Source organism: Vombatus ursinus, unplaced genomic scaffold (assembly GCF_900497805.2).
Source record: "Vombatus ursinus unplaced genomic scaffold, bare-nosed wombat genome assembly UNPS02010394.1, whole genome shotgun sequence".
In the NCBI taxonomy this organism is placed as follows: domain Eukaryota; kingdom Metazoa; phylum Chordata; class Mammalia; order Diprotodontia; family Vombatidae; genus Vombatus; species Vombatus ursinus.
In genome coordinates this window covers 6,348,260-6,363,806 of record NW_020950172.1, presented here as the reverse complement: position 1 = coordinate 6,363,806, position 15,547 = coordinate 6,348,260, and positions in this window count along the sequence as shown.

The following is a 15,547-nucleotide window of genomic DNA, read 5'->3' as shown; positions in this document are numbered from 1 at the left end:
TGGCAAAAAAAAAAAAAAAATTCCGCGAAAGGGCCAAGCCAGCTCCGAGCCCGCCCCTCCCCTCCCTTCCCTCTGGCCCTCCCTCCGGGTGTCCCGCTCGCCCGCACGCTGCTGTGTCTCCCACCCGGTTGCTCCCCGCTCTGCGTCTCAGGCTCCGTGGGTCTGTCTCTCTAGTGTCTGGCCCTATCGGGCTGCCGGGCTGCGCAAGCGGCGGCGGCGGCGGAGAGGAGGGGGGGGAGGGGAAGTGGGGGGAGGCGCCCCCGCCCGCCCTCACATCTGGCCGGTGGGGTCCGGTGGCAGCTGCAACACGTGGCTGACGCCCTGCCTGGCTCTTCCCCATCCCCTGTATCCCCGCGTCCCTCTCATACTCCTCCGGGTGGCAGCCGGGGCGCCAAAGCCCCCTTCTGGGACCCTGTGCCTCGGCTCTCGCGCCAGGGTGCCCTAGCCCGACTGGCCGTGCAAAGCACCGGCTGAGGCTCTCGGACTACCCCTCTCCCACTGTCTCTGCCGATTGCCAGTCTCCCCCTCCCAATATGGCTCTCTGCTCTAGTCTCTCCGGGGCACCCGGCCCCCCCTCCCGGTCCCTGGCTCATCCTTTCCCCTCCAGCCCTCTTTTGCTCGTTCTGTGGGGGCATCCCGCGGAGAAACCCCTGGAGACAGAGTTGGGTCGGAAGGAGGGAAGACAGGGAGGTGAAGGTGGACCTAGCCCAGCAGAACCGGAATCGCTTTTAGGTAGCGTTCTCCCTGCCAGATCAGGGGACACTAGGAAACCATTTTCAGAGACTGGTACCTTTCCCCATCATCATCACTCCCATCACCTTCATCATCAATGACAGGCTCATGGCCCGGTGGAAAGAACTCTGCCGGGGGGGGGGGGGGCTCCTGCTGAGGTAGAAGGAGCTCAGAAAGTCTGGTGTCTAGTTGGGTTCTGCTACCTGCGTGACCTCAGGCGAGTCATTTTCCGTCTCCGAGCCTCAGTTTCCATCTCTGTAAAAGGACAGGGTTGCATTAAATCTCAGTCCATTGCCTCCTCTTTAAAATAAGTATCGCTACACTGGCACTACCTAACTTAGGAGGTGGTTGTGTGAGAGGGCTATGGAAGCCCTTGAAATACTGCCATCCACACACCGTCTATCGGTGAAACGAAAGGGACTATTTTTTGTGAACTCTAAGGGTGCCCTGTGAGGTTGGATCCAATTATTCTAATTTTTGAGATATTGGAATATGATTCCATGTGATGATTTGTATTTCCTTATGTGTCTTCCACAGTCATCCTTCAATGATTCATTGTGGCATGGTGGTGACTCTGGCCTGTCAAATCGATCTATGCCCAGTGAAGCCCACGTTCTGGAACATTCTACAGAGCTGAGGAAGCTTTGAGGATAGTTCCAGCATTAGCCTGAGTCTGCTTTCTGAAGGCCAGCCTAGCTAAGTATAGAGAGAACCATCACCAGGAGGCTGGCCACTTGGCGATCGATTCTTTGGTGACGACAAGCCTTGAAATACAAGCCACGAGATAAAGAAAAATACAAAGTGTCCCTCAGTCCCTTCCAAGTCTACAGCAGCAGGGGCAGAGGTGGAAAATGGGGCAGAGAATGTTAGAATCATCAAGTTTTTAAACCTCTATCAACTTGAACTTAGCCATAGGTGCTGTAAATGTGAGGCCTTTGACCAGTGATCAATCAATAATCATTTATTAAGAGCCTGTTACCTGTCAGGCACTTTGCCTGGGGATACAAGGAAGCCCTCCCCCCAAAATAGGCCCTGTCCTCAAAGAGCTTACAACCTAATGAGGGAGACACTCTGAAAACTATTAAGGACAAACAGGATACATACAGGGCAGACAGAAAGTGACCTTGGAAAAGACACTAAATTCGGAGCGGACACTGGACAGGCCTCTGGCAGAGGGTGACACGTGAGCTGATTCCACGGATTCTAATAGGTGAAGATGAGGAGGGAGAGTATTCCAGGTCTGGGGGACAGTCATCGAAGAGGACCGTGAGGGGACTGGGGAAGAAGGCTGCTGAGCCATGGGAATAATTGGATAAGGAGGGAAGAGGACAGACGGGAGAGATATTGCAGAGACAGAAACGATGAGATTTAGCAATGGTTGGATGTGTGGGTGAGGGAGGGTGGCAAGGAGTCTGAGACACCGGGAAATCCTGGAGGACTTAGAGGATGGTAGTGTCCTCAATAGTAATGGGGGATTAGGAAGAGGGAAAAGATGACGAGCTCTCTTTTAAATGTATCAAGTTTGAGATGCCTCTGGGACATCCACAGAGAGTGGGGTGGTAGGAGCAATCTGCTGAAGAGGAAGAGGATGAGATCGTTGGTACACGCCTTTGTAAGGTTGGTCTTTGTACAGAGAAGGGCCACTTCATCGGAGATGAATAGCAGAAAAGCTAGTGGGGATGATGGTGGTGGGGTGTAGGATGAGGAGGGAGGTAGCAGAGGGAACTCTGAGAATGGCCTCTTTTTTTTCTCCTATTGCGTTACTCTAGGGGAAACTACAGCTAACTGGAAGGATGTTTCACAGGTTGTCTTTGGAAAGGAAAAAAGGAGGTTGCCTCAGTTTTATTGTTTGTTCAAAGGTGACAAGAAACATTTGGTCATTTTGTATTGCAGTGTTCATGATAAAGAAACACTTACAAAAAGGTTGCTATGGAGATAACTGTAGTTTATGCAGAAACTTCTGTGGCAGATGATGAGGAGGGTGAGAAATTCTATGAAAAATCTGATGATTGTTCAATTAAATCAATAGATATTATTATACTTGGTGAGTTCAGTGTGAGGACTCATGGGCATAGGAAAGGCCAACGAGAATTATAAAAACAAGTAAGAAACGGGAGAAGGCTTGTAGATTACATGAGAGATTTACACCTAGAGATTACAAATACCTTCTTCAAGAAGAGAATCAGGAAGTGCTGAACATGGTGAGCACTGAATAGTGTAACAAAGATAAAACCTTATATTTGGACAGGAAATTGATATGGGAGTCATTTCTGAGAGAAATATCTATGCATAGTTAGGCATGGACTTGTTAAATCAAAATCATGCCCAAATTAGAAGAAAAAAATCGCAGAGGATATATACAGTATAGAGTCTAAAAGAAAGAAGGATTTCCTAGAAATGGTGAAGTCTCCCAGATATTCTGTGCATATAACATTGTATTATTTGCTTCAAGATTCAGAACATCTCAGAGCCTGCTAAATGAAATACACAATCACTTAAAAGAGTTGTCTCACAATTCGCACAGGAATAAACAGGTGGATGAAGAATGCCTGTTAATTTGACTAGGAAATGCAGTTGTACGGACAGCCAATGGAGCTTTTCCATCTATAGCGATATCTTACATGGATCCTGCAGATGAGAAATGAACTGGAGGACGGAAGTGGGCCGGATTTCATTGTGAATGCTTTTAATGACCCCAAGCTTCTCCCTAAAACACAAACCCACCTTTTTTTAAAAAAATACCAATATTCATATGGTGATACAATCTTCAAAATATCAAAATTGTAAATCGTCCAAAAGGCAATGGACAGAAGTACAGTAGGGGCTACATGTAGGCCGAGGCACCTTGCCAATGAAGAAGAATCATGCAAAAGAATCAGCAGAAAAGATACCATCAAAGAGAGACGGAGTAGGAAAAGGGGGCAGGCTGGGTATGAACCATAATGGATAACTGACAGACAGTCCACACGATGAATTGGTACCCAGGTAATGCCAAGAGGTATGAATGAAGGCCCTCCTGCTGTGGCATACCTTTTGTGGAGAATTCAGGGGAGGCTACAGAAAAGAGTTGCAGAAAATGAGAAAGCGTGAATGGGTTGCTATCTGCATCAAGAGAGGGAGTAGAATCACTCAGGCCAAGCTGGTGGGGGGTGGGGGGGGCAGGAAGAAGTACAGCAGAGCTCTCCAGCACAACTCCTTCACAAAGACCTAGAGAATGCAAATCTGATTGGGGAATCCGAGAAAACAAATCAGAGCAAGTCGTATTTCCAAACCAGGTCAGGACGGGGGAAGAGAGAGAGGTCTGTGGACACTGGAACAGGGTGTCCCCAGCAGGGCCCTAAAGAGCATTTCAGTGTGAAGGAGCTGAGAGAGAACCACGAGAGGAGGCTCCAGATCTGTGCCAAAGGGCCCTGACCTTGCTCGGGATGTGGGGACAGGTTCCAAAGGACAGTCGTGTCGTTCTCTACACAGTTCTGGGTCATAGATGCAGGGTGGATTGTGGAGGGGATTTGGACTTGCACCCCAGGGTGGAATTCTAGAGTAAAGAGTGGTAACAGGTGCTATCCTGTGTACTGAGCAAGGATTGAGCTTAGAAGCAAACAGTGACAGTGCCACTCTGACCCCAGAGGAGAGCTGGGTCTCAGTTCCAGCTTTCAGCCTGATCTGAAGTAGACAGCCAAATAGCAAGGGCAGAAATCCCAGATCAAAGGGGAGGCTAGAGTTTTGTCACTCAATGGGTAAAGCTTTCTAGCTGGCTGATAACAGCTGAGGCCAGAAGCAATTTACTGGGACTCTAATTAGGGACAAGCCCACACGTGTGTTGCTCAGATCTTTCTCTGAGGCTTGCAGACTTGCAGGGCAACCATCAGACTTTGCCCTGGATCAGACCACCCTGGAAGCACTGAAAGCTTCTAAGTCCCTAGCCTGAATTGTTCCTGAGATCCTGGAAGACCTCAACACATAATACCCTGGGAAAGCAGAAGAAGAACCCAAGAGGACGTAAGTTCAGCTCAGACCTTCTCTCTAAAAGTGCCCAGAATATGACCCTAACATAAAGTCTAAAGTCAGGAGGTAAACTCATAGAATGAGCAAACAACGACAACAAAAAGAATCCCACCATAAAGAGATATTATGGTGATAGGGACATTCAAGACAAACCCAGAAGAAGAGAATGGCTCCAAAACATCTATAAGTAAAGCCTCAGAGAAAAACACCATGTAGTTACAAGTTCAACTAGAATTCCTGGAAGAGATGGAGTAAGTATTTTTAAGCGCTATAAATGACTTTAAAAATCAAATGAGAAGGAAAAATGGGAAAAAGTAATGAGAGCTATGGAAGAAAGATATGAAAAAAGAACAACTTGGAATAAGAGGTACAAAACCTTACCCGAGAAACAAGCTCCCTGAACACTGGAATAGACCAAGTAGAAGCTAATGATTCCATGAGTCCTTAAGAAACAAAAAAGTCAGAAGACTGAAAAAAATACAGAAGAAAATTTAAGGTACTCATAACAATAACAACTGATCTGGGAAACAGATCAAGGGGAAAAAAAAATTTAAGAATCATTGGACTAATTGAAAACCATGCGCTAAAAAAAAGAAACCTAGATATTATAATTCCAGAAATCTTTAAACTGCTCAGATATCTTAGACTCAGAGGGCAAAGTGGAAATAGACAGTATCCTTTGGTCACTTCCTGAAAGAAACCCTCAGATGAAAACTCTCAGAAACATGATAGTGCAAATCCAGAGCTTCCATATCAAAGGAAAAAAAAATACTTCAAATAGCTAGACATAAAGAATTCAAGTACTAAGGAGCCACAGTCAGAACCACACATGACTAAGCAAAGAGTACGGAATACAACATTTCTGAAGGCAAAGGATATTGGCTTACAACTAAAACAATTTACCCAGCATAACAGAATAATCCTACAAGGGAAAAATGGATCTTTAATGAAACAGAGAACTTCCAAGCATTCCTGATAAAAAGATCAGGACTGTACAGGAACTTTAACTACAAACATAGCAGTTAAGAGAAATATAAAAAGGTAAACACAAATGAACAATCATAAGGGATTAAACAAGGATAAGCTATTTATATCATTTTAATATGGGAAGATGATGCATGTATTCCTTCAGAAACCTATCATTATCAAGGATCACAGAGGGAATATAATTAGACAGAGGACCTGGTTCTCTTATGTTCTGATGATCTTAAAATCTGAATGAAGAGGGACAGGAAAAGGAACACACTATGGGTTGAAAGGGAAAGGAAGGATGGGGAAAATTATGTCACATAATTGGAGTAATAGTCTTTACCAGGGATTGGTAAACTATGACCTGAGGGCCAAATTCAGTCTGCTGCCTGTTTTTGTATGGCCAGCAAGGTAAGAATGTTTTTAAATTGTAAAAATACAATAAAATGTTATCTGTAGAGGTCCGTTGGACCTCACCCTTATCTGAATTTGTCAAATGAAGGACATACACAGACTATTGGGTATAGAAACACTTAATAAGGAAATGGGAGGAAAAGGGGAAAAGGGAAGGGACAAGATGGAGGGTTGATTAATCTAAGGAGGGATTAGTAAAATAAACTCTAACTACAAAGGCTGGATTTTGAAGGGGGGCTTTAAAAAAAAGAAAAAAAGTCTAAGAATCTGTTATTATCTGTTCATGTGGGTAAGGGAAAGAGAAAAGGGGTAGGGAGAACGAGATCAGATTACACCAGTCTAGAGCATGGGGCTGAGCTCACCTTGTCTGTCACCACCCTCTTCTTCTTTATAAAGATCATCTGAAAAAAAAAAGTACGGAGGCTGGGAATGACATGGACATGGGAGAAATGGGAATCCAGGAAGCCTCGTCTCTTCTAATTGGTTCAGGTAAGAAGTGACGAAGTCCTGACCTTGGGTGGTACCAAATACATACCAAGTACATAGTCCTGATCCATCTCTGGCCACTGGACCCAGATGGCTCCAAAGGAGAAAGTGAGGCTGGTGACTTTGCACAGCCCTCCCTCACTCAGATCCATTTCATGCATGTCATGGCATCTCTTCCCTGATGTCAAGGTCCTCTTCAAGAAAGAAGCACAAACAATAACAACCAAGGACACACCTGATGGTGCAGCAGAGGAAACTCTGGGCCCTGAATTCAAATCTTATCTTAAACACTGACTTTGTGAGTGGCCCTGGGCAAGTCACTTAACTGGGCAAATCTGGCTCAGTTTTCTCAGCTGTAAAATGAGGATATTAATAGCACCTACTTCTCAGGTTGTTGTGAGGATCAAATGAGATATTTGTGGGTTTTTTTTTTTGGTATTTATCAAGTTTATTTCAATTCATACATTTCTTAGAAAAACAGTAGAAAACACATCCATGCTGTACACAAATTCAGGTTTGCACAAATTCTTCTATTTACAGTCAAAGGGAAGTGAGGACATTATTGGCAGCAGCTACAACTCCCGGTCTGGGGGTCTTTGCAGACACAGCTCTGGGCACACTTGGCACATTCGCCTGGGCAGCAGGAGCAGCAGCTCTTCTTGCAGGAGGGACACTGGCATGATTGGCATTTGGAGAAGCCAGCATTCTCGCAGTTACATTTGGGTCCATGGCTGGCAGGTAGATGTCAGGCATGCAGTTCTCACAGGTGAAGGATGAACGGGAGAAAGATGTATTCCAAATAAGATATTTGTGAAAAATGCTTAGCATAGTGCCCAGCACATAGTAGGTACTTTAGTTATAAATTTATAAATGCTTGTTTCCTTCCTTCTCCCCCCGAAGGAAAAGAATTTATTTCAGTAAGATCAGTGAGATTTGACTGATGGAGCATGGAGGAAGAGAAAGAGTGGACAGTCAAGGATTGTTCCAATGTAACAAACCTGGGTGACAGCGGATGCTGGTGCCTTTCACAGAAACAGAGATAACTGAAGAAAGAGGGTAAAGCTTTGGAGAGGGAAAAACAAACAGTTTGGTTTTGGAGGTGCCACTGGACTAGAAATGTAGAAACTCCAGCAGACAGTTGATAAGGCGAGAATGGAATTCAGGAGAGGGATTAGGAGTTGATCCAAAAATTGCCCAGAAGGTCGCTGGGGGCTTCCCAACTCTGAACTTCTGGGATCTGTTTGGAGATGAAGTCCACGGCCACCTCAGCGGAGTCTACCAGATTCCTCTAAGTGCATTTTTCAGACTCTATTATTTTTCAATGTGTATAATGCATTTTTTCTCCTAAATGAACTCTAGAAAACCCATTCTTGTGGTCATGGAGGAAGAGAGAAATGAGATCTAAGCACAAAATGCCAAGAAAGGAGTAGCAACACTAGCAGAGGAATGAAGGGGGATGAGTCAGGCAATCCAAATGATAGACTTGGGGCTGCAAGGGACCTTTGAGGCCATTTAGACCAATGTTCTCCCTTTTTCCAGACAAGAGAACTGAAGTCTAGAGACAAGTGACTTGCCCAAGAACACAACAGAGGATAAAGTCAGGATCTGAAACCAGAGTTTCTAACTCCAAAACATGATCATCCCACTGTACCACCTTGATCAGGTACAGCAGATCTCTGAGCCCAGAGAATATCAATTAGTCACTCAGTAAGCACTTATTAAGCACTTACTGTGTGCCAGGAACTGTGCTAAGTGCCAAGGATATGCAGAAAGGCAAAACCGCTAAAATAACTCCTGCCCTCAAGGAGTTTATTCATTAACGGGAGAGACAACTGAAACAAATAGGTATGTGTGAGATGGCAGGTGCTGTTAGAGGGAAAGGGACTATAAATTGGGGGGGGGCAAGGAAGACCAAAAGAACATGGATTTGAACGAGTCTTGAAAGAAGCCAGTGATGCCAAGAGGTGGAAGTGAGGAGGGATGGCATTTCAGGCATGTGGGAGAGCCGGTGCTAAAGCACTGAGACCAGAGGTGGCAGTGTTCCAGGAACGACAAATGGGCCAGGATGGTGGGATTACATGCAGGGAAGGGGGCAGAGTGAGAAGACTAGGAAGGTAGGAAGTGACAATGTTGTGAAGAACCTCAAATGCCAAACAGGAAACTTTCTGTGCATCCCAGAAGTAATGGGGAATCAAAGAATTTATTGAGTAGGGAGGCGACATGGTCAGACCTGTACTTCTGGGAAATCTGTTTTGCTGATGTGTGGAGGATAGATTAGGGTGGGGAGAGATTTAAGACTGATTAGAGGCGGCAGCTAGATGGCGCAGTGAATAGAGAACCAGTCCTGGAGTCAAGAGGACCTGAGTTCAAATGTGACCTCAGACACTTACTTATTGGAGAAAGAGAGAGAGAGAGAAAGAGAGAGACAGAGACAGAGACAGAGAGAGACTGAGTAGAAGGCCAATGCAATGGTCTAGACAAGAGGTGAGGAGGGCCTGAACTTGGGTGAACTATATGAATGGAGGGAAGGGGACATAGAAGAGGGACGTTGTGAAGGTCAAAATAACCATTTTTGACAATGGATTGGATATGGGGGGTGAATTCAAGGGAGGAGTTAAGGGCAAGGCCAAGTTTGCAAATCCAGCCTAATGAGAGGTGGTGATTCCTTTAATAGTCATAGGAAAGTTCAGAAGATGGGATGACTATGGGAAAAAGACAGTGAGTTCTGCTTTGGGCATGATGTGAGACAGCTACAGGGTACCCGGTTCAAAATGATGACTAAGCAGATGAGGCACAGGCCTGGAGGTCAGAAAAGAGATTAAGATCAAGTGCATAGAGATAATCACTGAACCCGTGGGAGCTGGTGCAATCAACAAGGGATACAACATAGGGAGAAAACAGAAGAGGAGTGGCTGGGGGAAGAGCTCACTGTTGGAAAAAACTGCTGGGAAAAGTGGAAGGTCTGACAGAAGCTGTGTCTGAGCCAACATTGCGTGCTTTATACCAAGATAAGCTCCAAATGGATATGTGATCTCTCAGTAAGACATATAGTGTGGCATCAAACAAATGAAAGGAGCAAAGAAGAAATTACATTTCAGGTGTATAGATGGCAGAGGAGACAGACAGGATCACAGAAGATAAAGGGGACAATTTTGATTGCATGATATTAAAAAGTTTTTGAAGAAACAAAGTTAATGCAGCCAAAATTAGAAGGGAAATAGCAACTGGGAAAAATCTTTGCAGCAAGTTTTTCTGATAAAACTTTAATTTCCAAGACATATAAGGAATTGATTAAAATTTTATAAGGACAAAAGCCATTCCTCAATGATAAGTGGTCAAAGGATACAAACTGGCAGTTTTTAGAGGAAGAAAATCAAGCTATTAATATGAAAGAAATACTTCCAATCAATAGTAGAGAAATGTAAACTAAAGCAACTCTGAGGTTTCACCTTATATCCATCAGATCGGCAAAGATGACAGAAAAGGAAAATAACAATTGCTGGAGAGGCTGAGGGATCCAGGCACGTCGATGCGCTGTTGGTGGAGTTGTGAATTGGCTCAGTCATTCTATGACCAAAAATCTGCTAAACTGTGTGTCGTCTATGACTGTCAGTAATGCATTTTCCTAAACTCCAAAGAGATCAAAGAAAGAGGAAAAAGACCTACACGTAAAGTAGTAGCAGCTCTTTCTGTTGTGGCAAAGAACTGAAAACTGAGGCATGCCCCTCACTTGGAAAGTGATTGAATAAATTCTATATGAATGTAATGACTTTTTCTTATGCTGTACGAAATGATGAAATGTAAGATTTCAAAGAAATCTGAGACGACTTGGATGAACTGATGCAGAATTAAGTGAGTAGTATCAAGGACACAATCTATACTATGGCATCAACATTGTAAAAACGAACAAGTTTAAGTAATTTAAGAACTTTAATCAATGTAACCAATCACAATTTCAAAGGACTAATAATGAAGCATACTACTCACTTATTTTTTTTTTAAGGCAATTGGGGTTAAGTGACTTGCCTAGGGTCACACAGCTAGTAAGTGTCAAGTGTTTGGTCTGAGGCTGGATTTGAACTCAGGTCCTCCTGACTTTAGGGCTGGTGCTCTATACATTGCGCCACCTAGCTGCCCCGAGACATACACTTTTCGAACATGGCCAATGGGGGAATTTTTTTTTGCTTGATTATACATATTTGTTACAAAGGTTGTTTTTCTTTTCTTGTTTTTTCCTCTAATTGTGGAAGTAGAATGTGGGGGGAATAGAAAATAGATATTAGTTCATTTTTAAAAATGAAATTAAGAATTTTAAAAATGAGAAAAAAAGAGAAGAGGGCCAAGGACAGAGCTTTGGGGGACATCCATAGTTCAGGGGCATGCCACAGAAGAAGATCTGGGAAAGGAGACTGAAGAGCAGTCAGACATGTAGGAGGAGAACGGAGAGAGAACAGTGCCACAAAAAACCCAGTGAGGAGAGAATTTACTGGAGGAGGAGATGATCACTAGGATCGCGTAGAGGTAAATATATATATGCACAAATACACACACAGGATAAGGACTGAGAAAAGGCCATTAGATTTGTCACTTTGGCCATTAAGAGATCATCGTCACCTTTGGAGAGAGGTTTCAGTTGAATGATGGAAGCCAGATTGCAGGAGGTTTCAGAAGAGAATTAGTAGATAGATGACTCTTTTGGGGAGTTCAGCAGAGAAGGGAAGGAGAACAACAAGGTCTTGAGGCAGCAGGGAGGAGATTGAAGGTTAGAGAGAATGGGGATAAATCAGGTTTTGGGGACAGGAATGATCTCAAGATAGACAGAGTTCAGTGATCGGGAAGACTTTAGAAAATAGTGAAAGCTGAAAACCTTGGAAATGAAGGGATAGGTCCATAGTGCTGATTCTGAAGGAGGAACTGGTACCTTATGAGAGTGACTGGACCAGTGAAGCCTGAGGCTCTGGCTGGATCCCTGCATCTTTCAGAGAAGCCTCTGAAGAATACGGGATTCCCCTCCCCACACAGCTCCCGTGTGTGAACACACTTGCACTCAAAAGCACGCATGCCTGTGTTCATGCGTGCGCACACACATACACACACACATGCACACACACATACACACACACCCCAGTTCCATAAAAAGCTGAATTCAGCAAGTTTCACCAACAATGTCCAGGCCTGGGCTGGGTTGCCAAAGTCCCATATTTTGCCAGGAGCTGGTACTTTGACCACAGTTGGGGGAGTTAAAGTTGGCGGGGAGGGGACTCAGGTAGGGGCCTCTGCTCTACACAAGTGGAGCTCTTCAGGGATAAGCAAACAAATCCATCACATCAAAGGTTTCTGAGATAGAAGGGACCTCACAGGCCACTAGGCCAGTGCTCGTATTAATGTAAATCTCCTCTAGAATATAATTGACGAGGGGTCATTCAGCCTTTGATTGGAGTCCTCCAAGGAGGGGAGAAATGGCTGTTTCTGAAGGCAGTCCATTCATTTTTGGGCAGCTCAGTCGTCAGGACATCTTGTTTTGTTTTTTACATTAAGCTTAAATCTGTCTCTTTGTAACTTCCCCACGCTGCTCCTAGATCATCTCTCTGGGGCCAAGCAGATGTGGCAGGCCTTCAAATACTTGAAGACAGCAATCATGCTCTTTCTAAGTCTTCTCTCCTCCAGGCTACATACCCCCAGCTCCTCCAAGCAATCCTTGGATTGCCAGGTCTGGGGGTTAGCCATGACTCTGATTTTCCTTTTCTGGACATGCTTCAGCTTTCCTTACTAAAACATGGCACCTAGAAATGCACATCCTATTCCAGATCTGATCTGATCAAGGCAGAGAATGGAGGGTCCATTCTCTACCTTGTCCCCTTCTCTTCAGGCAGCCTATGATCACGCTGCTGATCTGTGGACGTTGGAATCCCCTAAAATCCCACGTCTTTTCTGGGTGAATTGCTGATGAGCCAGATCTCCACCATTGTGGACTGGTAAAGTCATTTTTTTTAGCCCAAATCTAAGACTTTGCCTTTATCTTTCTTGCATTTCACGGTATTCCATTCAGCCCAATATTTGAGCCTGTTAAGATCCTTTGGACCTGGGCTCTGTTCCTCACTATGATAGCTCTGCCCCTAGTTTTGTGTCACCTGAAATTCTGGTAAGGTTACCTGCTACCATTGATAAAAGTGTTAAACAGCATAAGGCCAGGGGCAGATCCCTGGAGACCCTCCTCTAGACCAACATGGGTACTCTGTGGGTGTGCCCATTCACCCAGTCCCAGATACCCTTAACACAATTATTGCCTAGTCTGTATGCTTCATCTTTTCACAAGAAGAGCATGAAAGACAGGTCAAATGCCTCCCTAAATCTGGATAAACAACATCTATGACATTCCCCTGGTCTATCAATCCAGCAACTAACCCTGTCAAAAAAGGGGAATGAGAAACAAGAGATAGAGAACATTATGAAATGTAAAATGGATACTTTTGATTATACTAAATTGAAAAGTTTTTGCACAAACAAAGCCAATGCAACGGAGATTAGGAGGGAAGCAGAAAGCTGGGAAACAATTTTTACAACCAGTGTCTCTGATAAGGGTCTCATTTCTAAAATATATGGAGAACTGAGTCAAATGTATAAGAATACAAGTCATTCCCCAATTGATAAATGGTCAAAGGATATGAACAGGCAGTTTTCAGACAGAGAAATCAAAGCTATCTATAGTCATCTGAAAAAGTACTCTAAATCACTCTTGATTAGAGAAATGCAAATTAAAACAACTCTGAGGTAGGTACCACTTCACACCTATCAGATTGGCTAACATGACAAAACAGGAAAATGATCAATGCTAGAGAAGATGTGGGAAAACTGGAACACTAATGAATTGTTGGTGGAGTTGTGAACTGATCCAACCATTCTGGAGGACAATTTGGAACTATGCCCAAAGGGCTATAAAAATGTGCATACCCTTTGACCCAGCAATACCACTACTATGTCTGTGCCTCAAAGAGATCAAAGAAAAAGGAAAAGGACTTTATATGACTATAGATAGCTTTGATTTCTTTGTCTGAAAACTGCCTGTTCATATCCTTTGACCATTTATCAATTGGGGAATGACTTGTATTCTTATAAATTTGACTCAGTTCTCTATATATTTTAGAAATGAGACCCTTATCGGAGACACTGGTTATAAAAATTGTTTCCCAGCTTTCTGCTTCCCTCCTAATCTCGGCTGCATTGGCTTTGTTTGTGCAAAAACTTTTCAATTTAATATAATCAAAAGTATCCATTTGAATATGAATGGAATTGAAAATTATTGTTCCATAAGAAATGATGAGCAGGGGGCAGCTAGGTGGCACAGTGGATAGAGCTCTGACCTTGGAGTCAGGAGGACCTGAGTTCAAATCCGGTTTCAGACACATAACACTTACTAGTTGTGTGACTCTGGGCAAGTCACTTAACCCTGATTGCCTCACCAAAAAGAAAAAAAAAAAGAAATGATGAGCAGGCAGACTTCAGAAAAACCTGGAAAGACTTATCTGAACTGATGCTGAGTGAAGTGAGCAGAGCCAGCAGAACATTACACACAGTTAACAGCCACATTATGGGATGACTAACTTTGACAGACTCATCTCTTCTTAGCAATGCAAGGATATCCCCAAGACAACTCCAAAGGACTCACAATGGAAAATGCTGTCCACATCCAGAAAAAGAACTACGGAGTCTGAATGCAGATGGAAGCAGACTATTTGCTCTTTCTCTTTTTTCTTTTCTTTCTTTTTGTTTGTTTCTTTTTTCTCATGGCTTCTCCCATTGGTTCTAATTCTTCTTTACAACATGACTAAGGTGAAAATAGGTTCAATATGAATTTATATGTAGAGCCTATATCAAATTGCATGCTGTCTTGGGGTGGGAAAAAGGGAAAGATGGGGAGAAAATTTACAAGTCAAAAGCTTATGGAAGTGAATGTTGAAAACTAAAAATAAATAAACAAAAAAAAGGCAGGTGATGAGGTTAGTCTGAATGAAGTTATGCTGGCTTTGTGCAGAATTATAATCTGGACTCCTCCTTTCCAGGGAAATCAGCAATGGCTCAGAAACCATATTCAATTTTTAAAAATAATTTATTATTTATTTTTAGTATTCTTTTCTTTTTAAATTCTGAGTCCCAAATTCTCTCCCTCTCTTCAGCCCTTCCCACACCCACTGAGAAGGCAAGCAATATGATGTCAATCATACATGTGAAATCCTGTAAAACATATTTTTGTATCAGCCGTGTTCCAAAATAGGCAAGAAAGATAAAGAGAAGTGAGAAAATTATAGAGTTCATCATCTCTCTCTCTGGAGGTGAATAGCATTTTTAAAGATTTTTATCATGAGTCCTTTGGAATTGTCTTGGATCACTGTACTTCACAGTATCCAGCTCTTTCACAGTGATCGTCATGACAACATCAGTGTCACCGTGCGCAACAGCCTCTCGCTTCTTCTAGCACAGTCATACTCCATCACAATCACGTGCTAGACTGGTTCGGCCATTCCCCATCTGACGAGCATCCCCTCAATTTCCAGTTCTCTGCCACCACGAGAAGAGCTGCTATAAATATTTGTGTACATCTAGATCTTTTTTTTTTTCTTTGATCTATTTGGTCTAGTAGTGGTATTGTTGAGTCAAAGGCGATACACAGTTTATATATGCCCTTTGGGCAAAGTTCCAGATTGTTCTCCAGATTGGCTAGACCAGTTCCTAGGATCCCAGAGAAAAATGTAAACTCCCTTGAGTAAATGTAAACAGCAAAAGAAACTCCAACTCTCTGATGGGAACACTTGACCCTGAGCCATCACTGGCACTATGCCTTCTTTGTTATATTTCTGTATAGCATCTGACCTGACCTGGGGCCGAGGTTGGGATCCATTACACTAGTTTGTCCTCCTGCTGAAAAGGACTGGGTCTCATGAGA